Source organism: Hypanus sabinus, chromosome 5 (genome assembly GCF_030144855.1).
Source record: "Hypanus sabinus isolate sHypSab1 chromosome 5, sHypSab1.hap1, whole genome shotgun sequence".
NCBI lineage: Eukaryota > Metazoa > Chordata > Chondrichthyes > Myliobatiformes > Dasyatidae > Hypanus > Hypanus sabinus.
In genome coordinates this window covers 64,617,807-64,633,879 of record NC_082710.1, presented here as the reverse complement: position 1 = coordinate 64,633,879, position 16,073 = coordinate 64,617,807, and the positions used below count along the sequence as shown (strand labels likewise).

General features: G+C 42.3%; 1 pseudogene; it reads right to left on the bottom strand.

Annotated features, from left to right (window-relative positions):
• Positions 1–298: 298 nt before the first annotated feature.
• LOC132394759 (ubiquitin carboxyl-terminal hydrolase 35-like) lies at positions 299–11,363 on the bottom strand (annotated as a pseudogene).
• Between the last annotated feature and the right edge of the window lie 4,710 nt (positions 11,364–16,073).

Below are 16,073 nucleotides of genomic sequence, written 5' to 3'. Positions count from 1 at the left end.
CGATCGTTTTACTCTTTTCCATAGATGCTGCCTGACCAGCCAAGTTCCTCCAGCATTTTGTGTGTGTTGCTTAAGATAATGCAGATTTCCAGTTAACTCTACCACTTCTTCTGCTTCTTGTAATGAGGTAGATTTATTAAAATTGTGTCTGTTGTCACCCGACAGTCCTGTGTGCTGCTCAGCTCGTGGTGCCATCTTATCCGCACTAGTAATCTTCATTGAAACATTAGGGTCACTTGAATGATCGCACCCTAACAGGCGGTGGAAATTCTGGGGATAGATCTCTGAGAGCTTTGTCTCAGAAGGAAACTTTACAAAAACAATGGCGAAGGCTCCTAGTCACCACCTTCCCACCAAACATTCTTTCTATTAATGTTTTCTCCTGATCTTGACCAGGTTCACTGCCTGAAGATCTCTGTCCATGAGCACTTCCTCACTATACTTCTCTTCTTTATGGAGCTTGTCCAATAGGCATCTTAAATACTCTGAATGGTCCTGTTGCAACTATGGAGTAGATAAAGCTTTCAAGAAGCTGCTGGGAGAATGGCAGGTCCCTGGCTATGTTCCAGGAAAACAAATAACCATTGGAGTTCCATCATTAATGACTGTGAATCACGCTCCTTCAGTAGCATAACAGCATGCCTGAAGCCAGAAGCCAAGAAAAGGACCTGAATGACACAGTTTATGGCACAGGTATTGCCAAGATTTGCCAGCCCTGTCTTTCCTGTATTCAATTTTGTAGCAAGTTCTGAGTACAAGGTCTCCAATGCATTTATTGTGACATCCAGGTATTCTTTTGGATCAGCTGCTTCGTTTGGAATGGAAAAGTCTTTTGGTGCTAGTGTGACAGGTTCATAAAGGCCAGGGCAGCTTGAAAACCAGAAGATCCTGCAGTGTACCAATTCAAAGAGTTGTTGTCAATGTGTGTAGCAGAGTTGAACTCTTCTTTAGGGGGTGAGATCATTAGTTTGGTGATGTGAGGAACGAGCACATGGAATGCTTCCAAAGAATTTCGGAAACCTAAAAGCACTTGTTTCATATATTTCAGCCAGCAAGTGCCCCTGCTCTTACAAATGGGGGCAGGGGTGGGAACTTCAGAACACCTGTTCAATTTTTAAAAGCGTGACTCCAATCAAAATGCTGAACTTTTTCACAGCACCCAAAACTTTCAGAAAGCTAGTTATCCACTTATCTATGTTATTGGTTAATGGCCATGAAAGCCAATCAATCATTTTGGTCACAGCAGTCATCATCTCTATATCCATGATGCAATCATTATTCATCAAGTTTTGAGTGACCCCATCCATAATTTGCAATGGCACATACTGGACTCAGTGGTCAAAGTTCTTGATGGCCCATCAAATACATCTACATCCTTTTGGAATTATATGTCACTCAACAGAATGAACTTTGTAGACAACTCAAGCATGGCTATGGACTGTTTACTGTTGAGAAGACCTTCTAAACTACACCGTACAAGAACATGCTTTAAAGAAGTTGAATAGCAAGACAACATCATATCAGGATCCAGAATTGGCATGATTATGGATAGTTTGTATTCTGCATGGAGGACAGTGACCAAGGGATCTGTTAGAACCATAGAACGTTACAGCACAGAAATGGGCCTTTCGGCCCTTATTGGCTGTGCTAAACCATTTTTCTGCCTAGTCCCACTGACCTGCACCTGGACCATATTCATCTATACACCTCTCATCCATGTATCTGTCCAAGTTTTTCTTAAATCTTAAAAGTGAGCCCACATTTACCACTTCATTTGGCAGGTCATTCCACGCTCCCACCCCTCTCTCTGTGAAGAAGCCCCCTCAATGTTCCTTTTAAACTTTTCCCCATCACCCTTCACCCATGTCCTCTGTTTTTTTTTCTCCCCTAGTCTCAGTGGAAAAAGCCTGCTTGTATTCACTCTATCTATACCATCATAATTTTATACACCTCTATCAAGTCTCCCCTCATTCTTCTATGCTCCAGAGAATAAAGTCCTAACCTGTTCAACATTTCCCTGTAGCTCAGTTTCTCAAGTCCCAGCAACATCCTTGTAAACCTTTTCTGCACTCTTTCAACCTTATTAATATCCTTCCTGTAATTAGGTGACCAAAACTGCACACTATACTCCAAATTCAGCCTCACCAATGCCTTATACAACCTCACCATAACATTCCAACTCTTATACTCAATACTTTGATTTATAAAGGCCAATGTACCAAAAGCTCGCTTTACTACCCTATCTACCTGTGATGCCACTTTTAGGGAATTTTGTATCTGTATTCCCAGATCCCTCTGTTCTACTGCTCTCTTCAGTGCCCTACCATTTACCTTGTATGTTCTACTTTGGTTTTTCCATCCAAAGTGCAATACCTCCCACTTTTCTGTATTAAACTCCATCTGCCATTTTTCAGCCCATTTTTCCAGCTGTTTCAAATCCCTCTGCAAGCTTTGAAAACCTTCCTCACTGTCCACTACATCTCCAATCTTTGTATCATCAGCAAATTTGCTGATCCAATTTACAACATTATCATCCAGATCATTGATATAGATGACAAATAACAATGGACCCAGCACTGATCCCTGTGGCACACCACTAGTCACAGGCCTCCACTCAGAGAAGCAAACCTCCACTACCACTCTCTGGCTTCTTCCATTAAGCCAATGTCTAACCCAATTTACTACCTCTCCATGTATACCTAACGAATGAATCTTCCTAACTAACCTCCCATGCGGGAGCTTGTCAAAGGCCTGACCGAAGTCCATGTAGACAATATCCATTGCCTTCCCTTCATCCACTTTCCTGAAAACCTTCTCGAAAAACTCTAACAGATTTGTTAAACCAGACCAACCACGCACAAAGCCCTGTTGACCCTCCCTAATAAGTCCCTGTCTATCCAAGTACTTGTAGATCTTATCTCTTAGTACTCCTTCCAATAATTTACCTACTACTGACATCAAACTTAACCACCTATAATTTCCCGGATTACTTTTAGAGTCTTTTTTAAACAACGGAACAACATGAGTTATTCTCCAATCCTCCGGCAGTAGATACTGGCATTTTAAATATATCTGCCAGGGCCCCTGCAATTTCAACACTAGTCTCCTTCAAGGTCTGAGGAAATACCCTGTCAGGTCCTGGGGATTAACCCACTCTGGTTTGCCTCAAGATAGCCAACACCTCCTCTTATTTAATCTGTATAGTTTCCATGACCTCACTACCTGTTTGTCTTATTTCCATTGACTCCATGCCAGTTTCCTTAGTAAATGCAGACGCAAATAACCCATTTAAGATCTCCCCCATTTCTTTTGGTTCCATACATAGCCGACCACTCTGATCTTCAAGAGGACCAATTTTATCCCTTACTATCCTTTTGCTCTTAATATACCTGTATAAGCTCTTTGGATTATCCTTCACCTTGACTGCCAAAGCTACCTCATGTCTTCTTTTAGCCCTCCTGATTTCTTTCTTAAGTATTTTTTGCACTTTTTATACTCCTCAAGCACCTTATTTGCTCCCTTTTTCCTATACATGTCATACATTTCTCTCTTCTTCTTTATCAGAGTTCCAATATGCCTCGAGAACCAAGGTTCCTTATCCTTATTCACTTTGCCTTTAATCCTGACAGGAACATACAAACTCTGCACTCTCACAATTTCCCCTTTGAAGGCCTCCCACTTACCAACGACATCCTTGCCAGAGAACAACCTGTCCCAATCCACGCTTTTTAGATCCTTTCTCATTTCTTCAAATTTGGCCTTTTTCAAGTTTAGAACCTCATTCCGAGGATCAGATCTATCTTTATCAGTGATCAAGTTGAAATTAATGGTGTTATGATCACTGGAACCAAAGTGATTCCCTACCCACACTTCTGTCACCTGTCCTAACTCGTTTCCTAATAGGAGATCTAATATTGCATCCTCTCTAGTCAGTACCTCTATATATTGATTTAGAAAACTTTCCTGAACACATTTTACAAACTCTAACCCATCTAGACCTTTAACAGCATGGGAGTCCCAATCAATATGTGGAAAATTAAAATCCCCTACTATCACAACTTTATGTTTCCTGCAGTTGTCTGCTATCTCTCTGCAGATTTGCTCCTCCTATTCTCGCTGACTATTGGGTGGTCTATAATACAACCCCATTAATGTGGTCATACCTTCCCTGTTTCTCTGCTCCACCCATATGGCCTCGGTAGACAAGCCCTCTAATCTGTCCTGCCTGAGCACTGTTGTAACATTTTCTCTGACTAGAAATGCCACCCCACAACCCCCCACCCTTCATCCCTCTGCTTCTATCATGTCTGAAACATTGGAACCCTGGAACATTAAGCTGCCAGCTGAGAAGATCATCAGGGTCTCTCTTCCCGCCAATACGGACATTTATACTACACACTGCATCCACAAAGCAAACAGCATTATGAAGGACCCCGTGCACCCTTCATACAAACTCTTCTCCCTCCTTCCATCTGGGAAAAGGCACCAAAGCATTCAGGCTCGCACGACCAGACTATATAACAGTTTCTTCCCCCAAGCTATCAGACTCCTCAATACCCAGAGCCTGGACTGACACCTTACTGTCCTATTGTCCTGTTTATTATTTATTGTAATGCCTGCACTGTTTTGTGCACTTTATATAGTCCTGTGTAGGTCTGTAGCTAGTGTAGCTTTCTCTGGGTTGTTTTTTTACGTAGTTCAGTCTAGTTTTTGTACTGTGTCATGTAACACCATGGTCCTGAAAACATTGTCTCATTTTTACTATGTACTGTACATAGCAGCTATGGTCAAAATGACAATAAAAATGACTTGACTTGACTTGGCTAGTCCTGCCCCTCTTGTAGCCAAGTTTCATTAATGGCTACAATGTCATAATTCCATGTGTCAGTCCACATTCTGGGACCCCTCCTCTTTGTGATTTTTATAAATGACCTGTATGATGAAGTAGAAGTGGGGGTTAGTAAATCTGCTGATGACACAAAAGTTGGAGGTGTTGTGGATAGTCTGAAGGGTTGTCAGAGGTTACAGAAGGACATTGATAGGATGCAAAACTGGCTGAGAAGTGGCAGATGGAGTTCAACCCAGATAAGTGTGAAGTGGTTCATTTTGGTGGTCAAATTTGAAGACAGAATATAATATTAATAGTAAAACTCTTGGCAGTGTGGAGGATCAGAGAGGTCTTGGGGTTCATGTCCATAGGACACTCAAAGCTGCTGCGCAGGTTGACAATGTGGTTAAGAATGCATATGGTGTGTTGGGCTTTATCAACCGTGGGATTGAGTTCAAGAGCTGTGAGGTAATGTTATAGCTAAGTAGGACCCTGGTCAGACCCCACTTGGAATACCATGCTCAGTTCTGGCCATTTCATTGCAGGAAGAATGTAGACATATAGAGAGAGTGCAGAGGAGATTTACAAGGATGTTGCCTGGATTGGAGAGCATGCCTTATGAGAATAGGTTGAGTGAACTTGGCCTTTTCTCCTTGGAGTAATGGAGGATGAGAAGTGACCTGATAGAGGTGTATTAAGATAATGAAAGACATTGATTATGTGGATAGTCAGAGGCTGTTTCCCAGGGCTGAAATGGCTAGCACGAGAGGGCGTAGTTTTATGGTGCTTGGAAGTAGGCAGAAGGGAGATGACAGGTAATTTTTTCACACAGAGAGTGGTGGGCACACGGAGTGCATTGCCTGCGATGGTGGTACAGGTGGATACAATAGGGCTTTATAAGAGACTCTTAGATAGTTACATGGAGCATAGAAAAATAGAGGGCTATGTGGGAGGGAAATTCTAGGCAGTTTCTAGAGTAGAAACTGGTTGGCACAACATTGTGAACCAAGGAGCCTGCAATGTGCTGTAGATCTTCTATGTTTCTATATCTCGTGTCCACGTCTTTTCAAAACAGTTTTCTTCAACCAATGTCATTTATACTTCAATCACACGAAGATACCTATACAATAAATATTTAACTTTTCTTCATGCCTTCCATGGAAAGTTAAAACTTGAGATAATCCTTCAAACAGAGGGGGAGGACAGTAATCTTAAAGATCTCTGCCACCAGCCACAAGTTAGTAACTCCTGAACTACTGGAAAATTCCTCTATAGCATGCCTCTCAGGAGCAGGCAAGGCTTGGAGCATTCCCTGGGGAAGGCCATGTTCCAGGTAAAGAATTGATGGTGCAGTCGTAGTCCCTATGTGGAGGAAGCATAGTGGTTCTCACCTCCAACAAATCCAAATCCTCGGAAGACATTAGTTTTCCTGACAACTTAGGGCGGGTAACTTGGAAGTGGCTGGACGTCTCGCAGTATAAGCAACACCTCTGCCTCATAAGTCTCTCTCACTCTGCTGGGAAGACCCAATTGCTTCCAAATTGCATGGGTTCTTCCAGAGATAACTGCGGGGATCTGCGTTGGTTATCGAATTGAGGAACAGATGTAGGCATTAGCTAGTTTTGAAAACCAGCCTTCTGGGTGAACTCGCCACATCTCTCCCTCTTTCCTTCAGAAATATGGTTGACGTTTCTTATGGCCATGTCCATAACTTCCTCCAAATCCTCCACCTGGTTCCTTGGTCACAAGAAAGCCTTTAAGCTAGTCAGTTAACTCCTGTCTAAACAGAGCAGCTAACGCCTTATTGTTCCATCCACTCTCTGCCACTAGAGTATGGAATAGTCGGCCATGATTACGTTCCCTGCTGGTTGCCTCTGAGCCCATGGTGTGATGAAAAACTACACTGCTCATCATCCTTAGAAATAAATTCATATTAGAACACACAGGAGAGTCCTTCTCACATAAAGCCATTGTCCATGAAAGGACAACACGCTGGAAGAACTCAGCAGGTCGGACAGCATCAGTGGAAACGAGCAGTCAATGTTTCAGGCCAAGACCCTTCGTCAGATGCTGCCTGACCTGCTGAGTTCCTCCAGCGTGTTGTCCGTGTTGATTTGACCACAGCATCTACAGTGTACAGTACTTTGTGTTGTCCATGAAAGGGTCCTGCCTGAGAGGAGGGAAATTAGAAAGACCATCTTACTCTTGTTTGAGGGGAACCTTTCAGGGTGTAATTTGAAGAGTAGAGAGCATTGATTTAAGAACACTCAGCAAGACCCAGGGGTCCTCATTGTACCGCTGAGTGGCTGGCAGGATAATTGACTCTCCACAATAGTTCTGGGAGCATGTAGCAGGAAACACAGGCGAATGCTTGAAATCAGAGTCCTTTGGCAAAGATACAAATCTGTCTTGGAGAAGCTGCTCATGTTGTCCAGTTGCCTGAACTTGGCAGGCCAATGCCATGCAAAGCTGATCAATCTCCATTGAGTCCATGACTGGCAGAATTTTGCAATAACGATCTTCAGATAAGTGGACCCAGGTGTGGGGTAAACTCAGGACTTAATGGTAGAGATTAACGATGAAGATTTATTTTGGAGAATAATACAAGGAATAATCAAACTAAGAGCTCACTCACTTGGGACTTGAGCACATGGAACGGTGGTTCACACAAAATTCAAATCCGGACTCAGTGATGAGTGTTGGTCCAGAATAACTTTAAATAGAACATAGAACACAAGGAACACGTGCGGGTCGAAATCAAAAACTAATCACTTAAGGCTAATGGCATGTTGGCCTTCACAACAAGGGGAATTGAGAATAGGAGCAAAGAAGTTCTTCTGCAGTTGTACAGGGCCCTGGTGAGACCACACCTGGAATATCATGTTCAGTTTTGGTCTCCAAATTTGAGGAAGGGCATTCTTGCTGTTGAGGGAGTGCAGTGTAGGTTCACGAGGTTAATTCCCGGGATGGCAGGACTGTCATATGTTGAAAGATTGGAGCGACGGGGCTTGTATACACTGGAATTTAGAAGGATGGGAGGGAGTCTGATTGAAACGTATAAGATTATTAAAGGATTGGGCACTTTAGAGGCAGGAAACATGTTCCCGATGTTGGGTGAGTCCAGAACCAGAGGCCGCAGTTTAAGAATAAGGGGTAGGCCATTTAGAATGGAGTTTTCACCCAGAGAGTTGTGGATCTATGGAATGCTCTGCCTCAGAAGGCAGTGGAGGCCAATTCTCTGGATGCTTTCAAGAAAGAGTTACATAGAGCTCTTAAAGATAGTGGAGTCAAGGGATATGGGGAGAAGGCAGGAACGGGGTACTAATTGTGGATGATCAGCCATGATCACATTGAATGGCGGTGCTGGCTTGGCGGGCCAAATGGCCTACTCCTGCACCCATTGTCTATTGTCTATTAACTGAGAAGCATAAGGAAACTGTATTCACATAACAAGCATCCTGAAAAATACAGTGACAGCTTAATGGTAAAAGTAGTCATTAAACAACTTTGACAAACTCAAATAAGTGACATTCAGGTGTGTCGAGACCTCTCCCTAACTGGTCTGAAGGGCTCATGACACAAACTTTTTGCAAATCCTTCCCACTGTCCCCTCCACCCCTGCCAATTCACGTTTTGAAAAATCCACTTTGTGTTTTCTGTTCGAATGAGGATTCGTATTACAAAATGTTAATTTTTCCATTTTGACTTAATTTTAGGTTTATTTTGCAGTGTAATGGTGTCACAATAGCTTTGTTAATGGGCTAAATCTCCAAGGTGGTACAGTTATTTATAGAAGGTACTTAGTATGGCCAATATATTGTGCAATCATTTGTTCCTTCATTACGTACCATATCATAAGACATGGGTGATCATGCTCTTTCCACGATTGTTCTTGCCTAATTTTTCCACAGAAGTGGTTTGCCCATTGCCTTCTTCTGGGCAGTGTCCTTACAAGATGGGTGACCCCAGACATTATCAATACTCTTCAAAGATTGTCTGCCTGACATCAGTGGTCACGTAACCAGGATTTGTGATATGCATCAGCTTCTCAAATGACCATCTACCTCCTGCTCCCATGGCTTCATGTGACCCTGATTGGGGAACTGAGCAAGTGTTATAGTTTGCCAAAGGGTGATCTGCTGGCTAGCCAAGGGAAGGAGGGCCTTATGCCTCCTTTGGTAGAGATGTATTTCTACTCCGCCACCCAGTGTTGCAATATGTTGAATTAATTTCTTCTGTGATGATGCAAGTAACTGCACTGTCTATCAGATAGCAATTCAAGACGCTTGCTACCTTCTCAGAACAAAGAGAAGTAAGTAAGTAACAAAGGGAGTAAGTGGTAGCTGTGACAGTATTGTTCATTTGAAAATGTAGCAGCACAAATAGAGGCTATTTGATTCAATTATCTGGACCAACTCTCTGAAGCTATTCGATAGTTGGCCAGCATGTGAGATGATATGTAACTCGGTCAATGGGTATTCTATCCACTGTCTGTTGACTGAAAAGTGCCATGGAGAGTACGATCCTGTTGGCACGCAGACCCAAGAAATCATATGGAGGGTAGGGTGGTGTTGGGAGAGTTTTGATAGGAGAAGGTGGTGCAGAAACAATCTCAGTGGTAGAAACACTTCTATTCTTGTGCTCACCAAAACAAATTAGGTACTTGATTGTTCGGTACATAAAGGACAACAAGGCTGTTTATGTACCATTCACTTGTACCTTCAAATTGTAATCACAGTAGGAAAAGTTCAAAGTTCAAAGTACATTTATTACCGAAGTATGTATGCAGAATGCAATCCTGAAATTGGTCTCCCAACAGACAGTCACGAAACAAAGAAGAAGCAAAGAACCAAACTGTTCACATAAAAACATCAAACATTAAACCCTCCTGCCTCATGAAAAACAAAGACTACACTTTAGTGTATGAGTGAGAGTGGTTAATAAATGTTTATATAATCTTATACAAGTGCAACTCTTTCTTTTTAATATAAAAGGATGTTTCTTCTTTAAAAATGTTCACTAATTGGATTGGACACTGTGGGTGATGACAGCCCTGGAATATTTTAGAAACAAACAGCCACTGCGAAGAGGAAATATGGAATTGTGCTGGGTGGATGTAGCAGAAAAGGGTGAATGGTTTCACTCATTCAAATGTACCATGTGATCTAGAGAGTGCTGATGTATTTTGACCCAGGCCTGAAATAATGAACCATTCTGTGGTTTTCAGTCAGTTTCTTTGCACTAATTCTTTGTTGCAGACATTTCAGTTCCTCTGTTTTTGAAATCTCTATTCTTCCTTCCTGAGCAAATGTCAAAAGATAATAATTAGCAGAAGTTGAGCAAACCATATTAATATTAATAAAAGGTGCAGACATGCTAATTGGGTGGAAACTGTTTAACATAGAGTCAGGCAAAGGAATCATTTACACAAGCAACAAATATTTATAAATGAGTGAAAGCAGTTTCACCATCAGCAATCCAGTTTAAAAAATAGTTACTCCATGGAATTACATTTCCAAAGGAACTTTGTCTGCTTTTTCATCTGTGGTTGAACCTGGAAATGATGGTGTGATATCAGCAGACAAAGAAATTTCATCTGAATATGCGCACATGTTTTTATGTTAATATCACACAGTGTGATTTCGTTTCGACTGAGTGTTAATGACACTGTCAGGGGAGAAAGTATTGTGCCAGTGAGGAAGGGCTGGAGCCAATATAGGGTTCGCAAGTCAGTTAAATAAAGGAGCTAAATATTACAACATAAACAACGCCAAGTTGAATTTAACCAGCACCTTACAGAGGAGTGATGAAAAATAAGTCGGTGAATTAAATAAACTGGTTTTAATCTAGAATGTATGAAGACTAGTAGTGTCAAAATGATATGCACAGATTATTCCGTATCTTGTATTGAGGAAGAGAGACCTCATGAATCATGATGCCCACAAATTACTGGCTGATCTGTACCACTCTACTATTAGCTCTGCATGAAGGGTCTTTACTTTAATATTCTAATCATTTTATTAAAATCAAAATAAAACACACTCAAAATGCTGGAGGAACTCAGCAGGCCAGGCAGCATCCTTGGAAAAGAGTACAGTCAACGTTTTGGGCGAAACCCTTCAGCAGGACTGGAAAAAAGAGATGAGGAGCCAGAGGTAGAAGGTGGGGGGAGTGGAATTTATTAAAATCCTTGATTTTACACATTAAACCTCAGAATGTGAAGTAATACACAACATAAGAAAGCATTTAATGTCAGGTATTCAACTTTTCTTCTTTAGAAAATGAACAATTAAAGTAGATAATTTGGCTCTGTTTGACAATTGTTGTCGAAGATTTTTTAAAGGCTTAAAAAATACTTTTTTTCTTACTTTTCCCTCTTTCTCTCTCATTTCTCTAGCTCCTTTGTCTAACATCTGTTCATTTGCTATACTGAAGTTGGCTTTGATTACATCTGACTCACTTCATCCTCATTCTCTATATTTTCACAACTTGATCTGTTGCTCACCCAAATGCCATTGGGCTCTTGCCGTTCCATTACAAAATTAAGATAACACAGACGCTTTGATCAAAAATGTTAACAACTAAATTATCAGACCATTAGACCACAAGACGTAGGAGCAGGTTTATGTCATTTGTCCCATCATTTGTCCCATCAGCCATTTAATCATAGCTGATTTAACTTCCCTCTCAATCCCAATCTCTTGTCTTTCCCTGTAACTTTGACACCCTTACTAATCAAGAATTTATCAACCTCCACTTTAAATATATCCAATAATTAGCCTTCACAGTGATCTGTGGAAATGAATTGCCATTCTCTTGTTAAAGAAGTTCCTCCTCATCTCTATTCTAAAGGGACATCCTTCTATTCTGAGGCTGCACCCTCTAGTCCTAAACTCTCTCATTTTCTGAATGTCTATAGAACATTAAACAAAACATAAGATGCCCCACCCATTCAAAATCAGCCAATAATTGGACAATGAGGCAGTTTTCATGAAGGTTCTGAGAGGATAGAGAAAGAAAGGGGAAAGCAAAAGGCAAAAAAAATAGCTTTTACTGACTTGTTTCACAGAATTATGTACCTTAGAAGTGTAATCACTATTGTAATGCAGGGAAACATGGCAGAAAATAAGCACCTAACAGCTTTGACAATTGGTAGGTAATTGGTTTAGTTTGAAGGAATAACGTTAGCCAGGACACTGGGAGAATATCTAAAGTAAAACAAATAAAGGTGGAAATACTTTGAACATTACACAACGTCTGTGAAAGGAAGAGCAGTGGTAACATTTGGAGATGGGAAAGAGTGCAGATAATGGAATCTGGAACAAAATGAAACCAAACTGTTGGAGGAACTCAGTGGGTCAGGCGACATTTGTAGAGGGAGAATTAATAATGCAGAATTGATGATTTGAGTCAACATCCTTCTTCTGGTTTTGACATTTCATCAATTCACCAAACTGATATCTAGTAGCAACATAGAGGGAGATTATTCAGTACATCCGGTCCATATTGGCTCTCAGAGAAACAGTCTTCTCCCCCTCTCCATATTTCTCTGTACCCCTACAACTTGTTCTCTCATAAGTAGCCATCAACTTCTCTTTGATTCTTTTTGCCATTACCTATCATATATGACGCAAATAAGGAATAATCTTTTACCGGAGCTCAGTGGATCGAGCAGCGTCTGTGGGGGAAAAGGAATTGTTGACACATTGCGTTAAAACCCTTCTGAGGTCTCTAACATTCCACTTCCTCTTGGATATCCCCTTTGGGCCTTTTACCATTTTGGGACCATTTCCTCCCCATTTATAGACAATAGACAATAGACAATAGGTGCAGAAGTAGACCATTCGGCCCCTTGAGTCTGCACCGCCATTCTGAGATCATGGCTGATCATTCACTATCAATACCCAGTCCCTGCCTTGTCCCCATATCCCTTGATTCCCCTATCCATCAGATATCTATCCAGCTCCTTCTTGAAAACATCCAGAGAATTGGCCTCCACCGTCTTCTGAGGCAGTGCATTCCACACCTCCACAACTCTCTGGGAGAAGAAGCTCTTCCTCAACTCTGTTTTAAATAACTGACCTCTTATTCTCAATCCATGCCCTCTGGTACTGGACTCTCCCAACATCTGGAACATATTTCCTGCCTCAATCCTATCAAATCCTTTAATTATCTTAAACGTTTCAATCAGATCCCCTCTCAATCTCCTCAATTCCAGCGTGTACAAGCCCAATCTCTCCAATCTCTCTGCATAAGACAGCCCTGCCATCCCAGGAATCAACCTAGTGAATCTACGCTGCACTTCCTCAATTGCTGGAATGTCCTTCCTTAAACCTGGAGACCAAAACTGTACACAATATTCCAGGTGTGGTCTCACCAGTGCACTGTACAAATGCAAAAGAACATCTTTGCTCTTGTATTCAATTCCCCTTGTAACAAAGGCCAACATTCCATTTGCACTCTTCACTGCCTGTTGCACTTGCTCATTCACCTTCTTTGACTGGTGAACTAGGATTCCTAGGTCTCTTTGCATTTCTCCCTTACCTAACTCGACACCATTCAGACAATACTCTGCCCTCTTGTTCCAGCTTCCAAAGTGGATAATTTCACATTTATTCACATTGAATGACATCTGCCAAGTATCTGCCCACTCACTCAGCCTATCCAAGTCTCCCTGTATTCTCCTAACGTCCTCTTCGCATGTCACACTGCCACCCAGTTTAGTATCGTCAGCAAACTTGCTGATATAGTTTTCAATGCCCTCATCTAAATCATTGACATAAATCGTAAAGAGCTGTGGTCCCAATACAGAGCCCTGTGGTACCCCACTAGTCACCTCCAGCCAGTCTGAGAAACACCCATTCACTGCAACCCTTTGCTTTCTATCTGCCAACCAGTTTTCTATCCATGTTGAAACCCTGCCCCCAATGCCATGAGCTCTGATTTTACTCACCAATCTCCTATGTGGCACCTTATCGAATGCTTTCTGAAAATCTAGGTACACAACATCTACTGGCTTACCCTCGTCTAACATCCTTGTTACACCCTCAAAAAACTCCAACAGATTAGTCAAGCATGATTTGCCCTTGGTAAATCCATGCTGGCTCGGCCTAATCCTATTTCTGCCATCTAGATGTGCCACTATTTCGTCCTTAATAATGGACTCAAGCATCTTCCCCACGACTGACGTTAGGCTAACAGGGCGATAGTTCTCCGTTTTCTCCTTCCCTCCCTTCTTGAAAAGTGGGACAACATTAGCCACTCTCCAATCTTCAGGAACTAATCCTGAATCTAAGGAACATTGGAAAATGATTACAAATGCATCCACAATTTCCTGAGTCACCTCTTTTAGAACCCTCGGATGCAGACCATCTGGACCCGGGGATTTATTAGCCTTCAGTCCTACCAGTCTACTCATCATAGTTTCTTTCCTAATGTCAATCTGTCTCAATTCCTCTAATATCTTATGACCCTGGCCCATCCATACATCTGGGAGATTGCTTGTGTCCTCCCTGGTGAAGACAGATCTAAAGTATGCATTAAATTCTGTTGCCATTTCCCTGTTTCCCATAACAATTTCTCCCAATTCATTCTTCAAGGGGCCAACATTGTTCTTAACTATCTTCTTTCTCTTCACATAGCTAAAAAAGCTTTTGCTATCCCCTTTTATATTCCTGGCTAGACTGAGCTCATACCTGATTTTTTCTCTCCGTATTGCTTTTTTAGTTAAGATCTGCTGTTCCTTAAAACTTTCCCAATCATCTGTATTCCCACTCATCTTAGCCCTGTCATACTTCTTTTTCTTTAATGCTATACAATCTCTGACTTCCTTTGTCAACCACTGTGGCCCCTTCCCCTTCTTTGAATCCTTCCTTCTCATTGGAATGAACTGCATTTGTATCTTTTGTATTATGCCCAAGAATATCTGCCACTGCTGATCCACTGTCTTTCCTGCCAGAGCATCCGCCCATTTAACTTTGGCCAGCTCTTCCCTCATGGCTCTGTAGTCTCCTTTATTTAATTGCAACACTGACACCTCTGATCTGCCCTTATCCCTCTCAAATTGTAGATAAAAACTTATCATGTTATGATCACTACTTCCTAATGGCTCCTTTACTTCAAGATCACTTATCAATTCCTGTGCATTACACATCACCAAGTCCAAAATAGCCTCGTTCCTGGTTGGCTCAAGCACAAGCTGTTCCAAAAATACATCCCTTAGACACTCCACAAACTCCCTATCCTGGGGTCCAGCACCTACCTGATTCTCCCAGTTCACCTGCATGTTGAAATCTCCCATAACGACTGCATTACCTTTAGCACATGCCAATGTTAACTCCCTAATCAACTTGTACCCAATATCCACGCTACTGTTTGCATCCATGACATCGCCCACCTTCCTCTCTCCACTCCCTGACCCACTCTGATCCCTTCTGAAAATGTAGCCCCACACTCACTTTGCACCACCCCTTCCTCTCTCCACTCCGTGACCCACTCCGATCCCTTCTGAAAATGTAGCCCCACACTCACTTTGCACCACCCCTTCCTCTCTCCACTCCGTGACCCACTCCGATCCCTTCTGAAAATGTAGACCCACACTCACTTTGCACCACCCCTTCCTCTCTCCACTCCGTGACCCACTCCGATCCCTTCTGAAAATGTAGCCCCACACTCACTTTGCACCACCCCTTCCTCTCTCCACTCCGTGACCCACTCCGATCCCTTCTGAAAATGTAGACCCACACTCACTTTGCACCAGTCTCAACCTCGTCACCAAACCTGTAAACTAGGAACCTGTGCTGTTGTAGTCTGCCAGACTGACGTCTACCTGCAGAGGCCAGATACAACTCTCAGATACTTCCTCATACAAACCCCTGGACTTAGATAAACACCAGGCCACCTGGTCTTCCATCCACCGTCTCTATCCTGGTATTGCCCCAAGCCCACTCTCCAGTATCTAACTCTTACTGAGTACTGATGCACAGTTTCAACCCAAGATCTTGGCATTTCCTCTCCCGCCACAAGTGCTGCTCGGCCTGCTGAGTACCTGCAGCATTTTGGTTGATACTGCAGATTCCAGCTTCTGCAATCTCTTGTCCCTTTCACCAGGTGTACAACAATCGATTTTGATGCGGGAGAGAACTGGAGCACTTTGGAAGAAGCCCAGGCGGGTGGGGGGGGGGGGGGGTGGAATATGTAAATTCCACATCGACAGCACCCAATTTCAGGATCAAACTCAACAGCT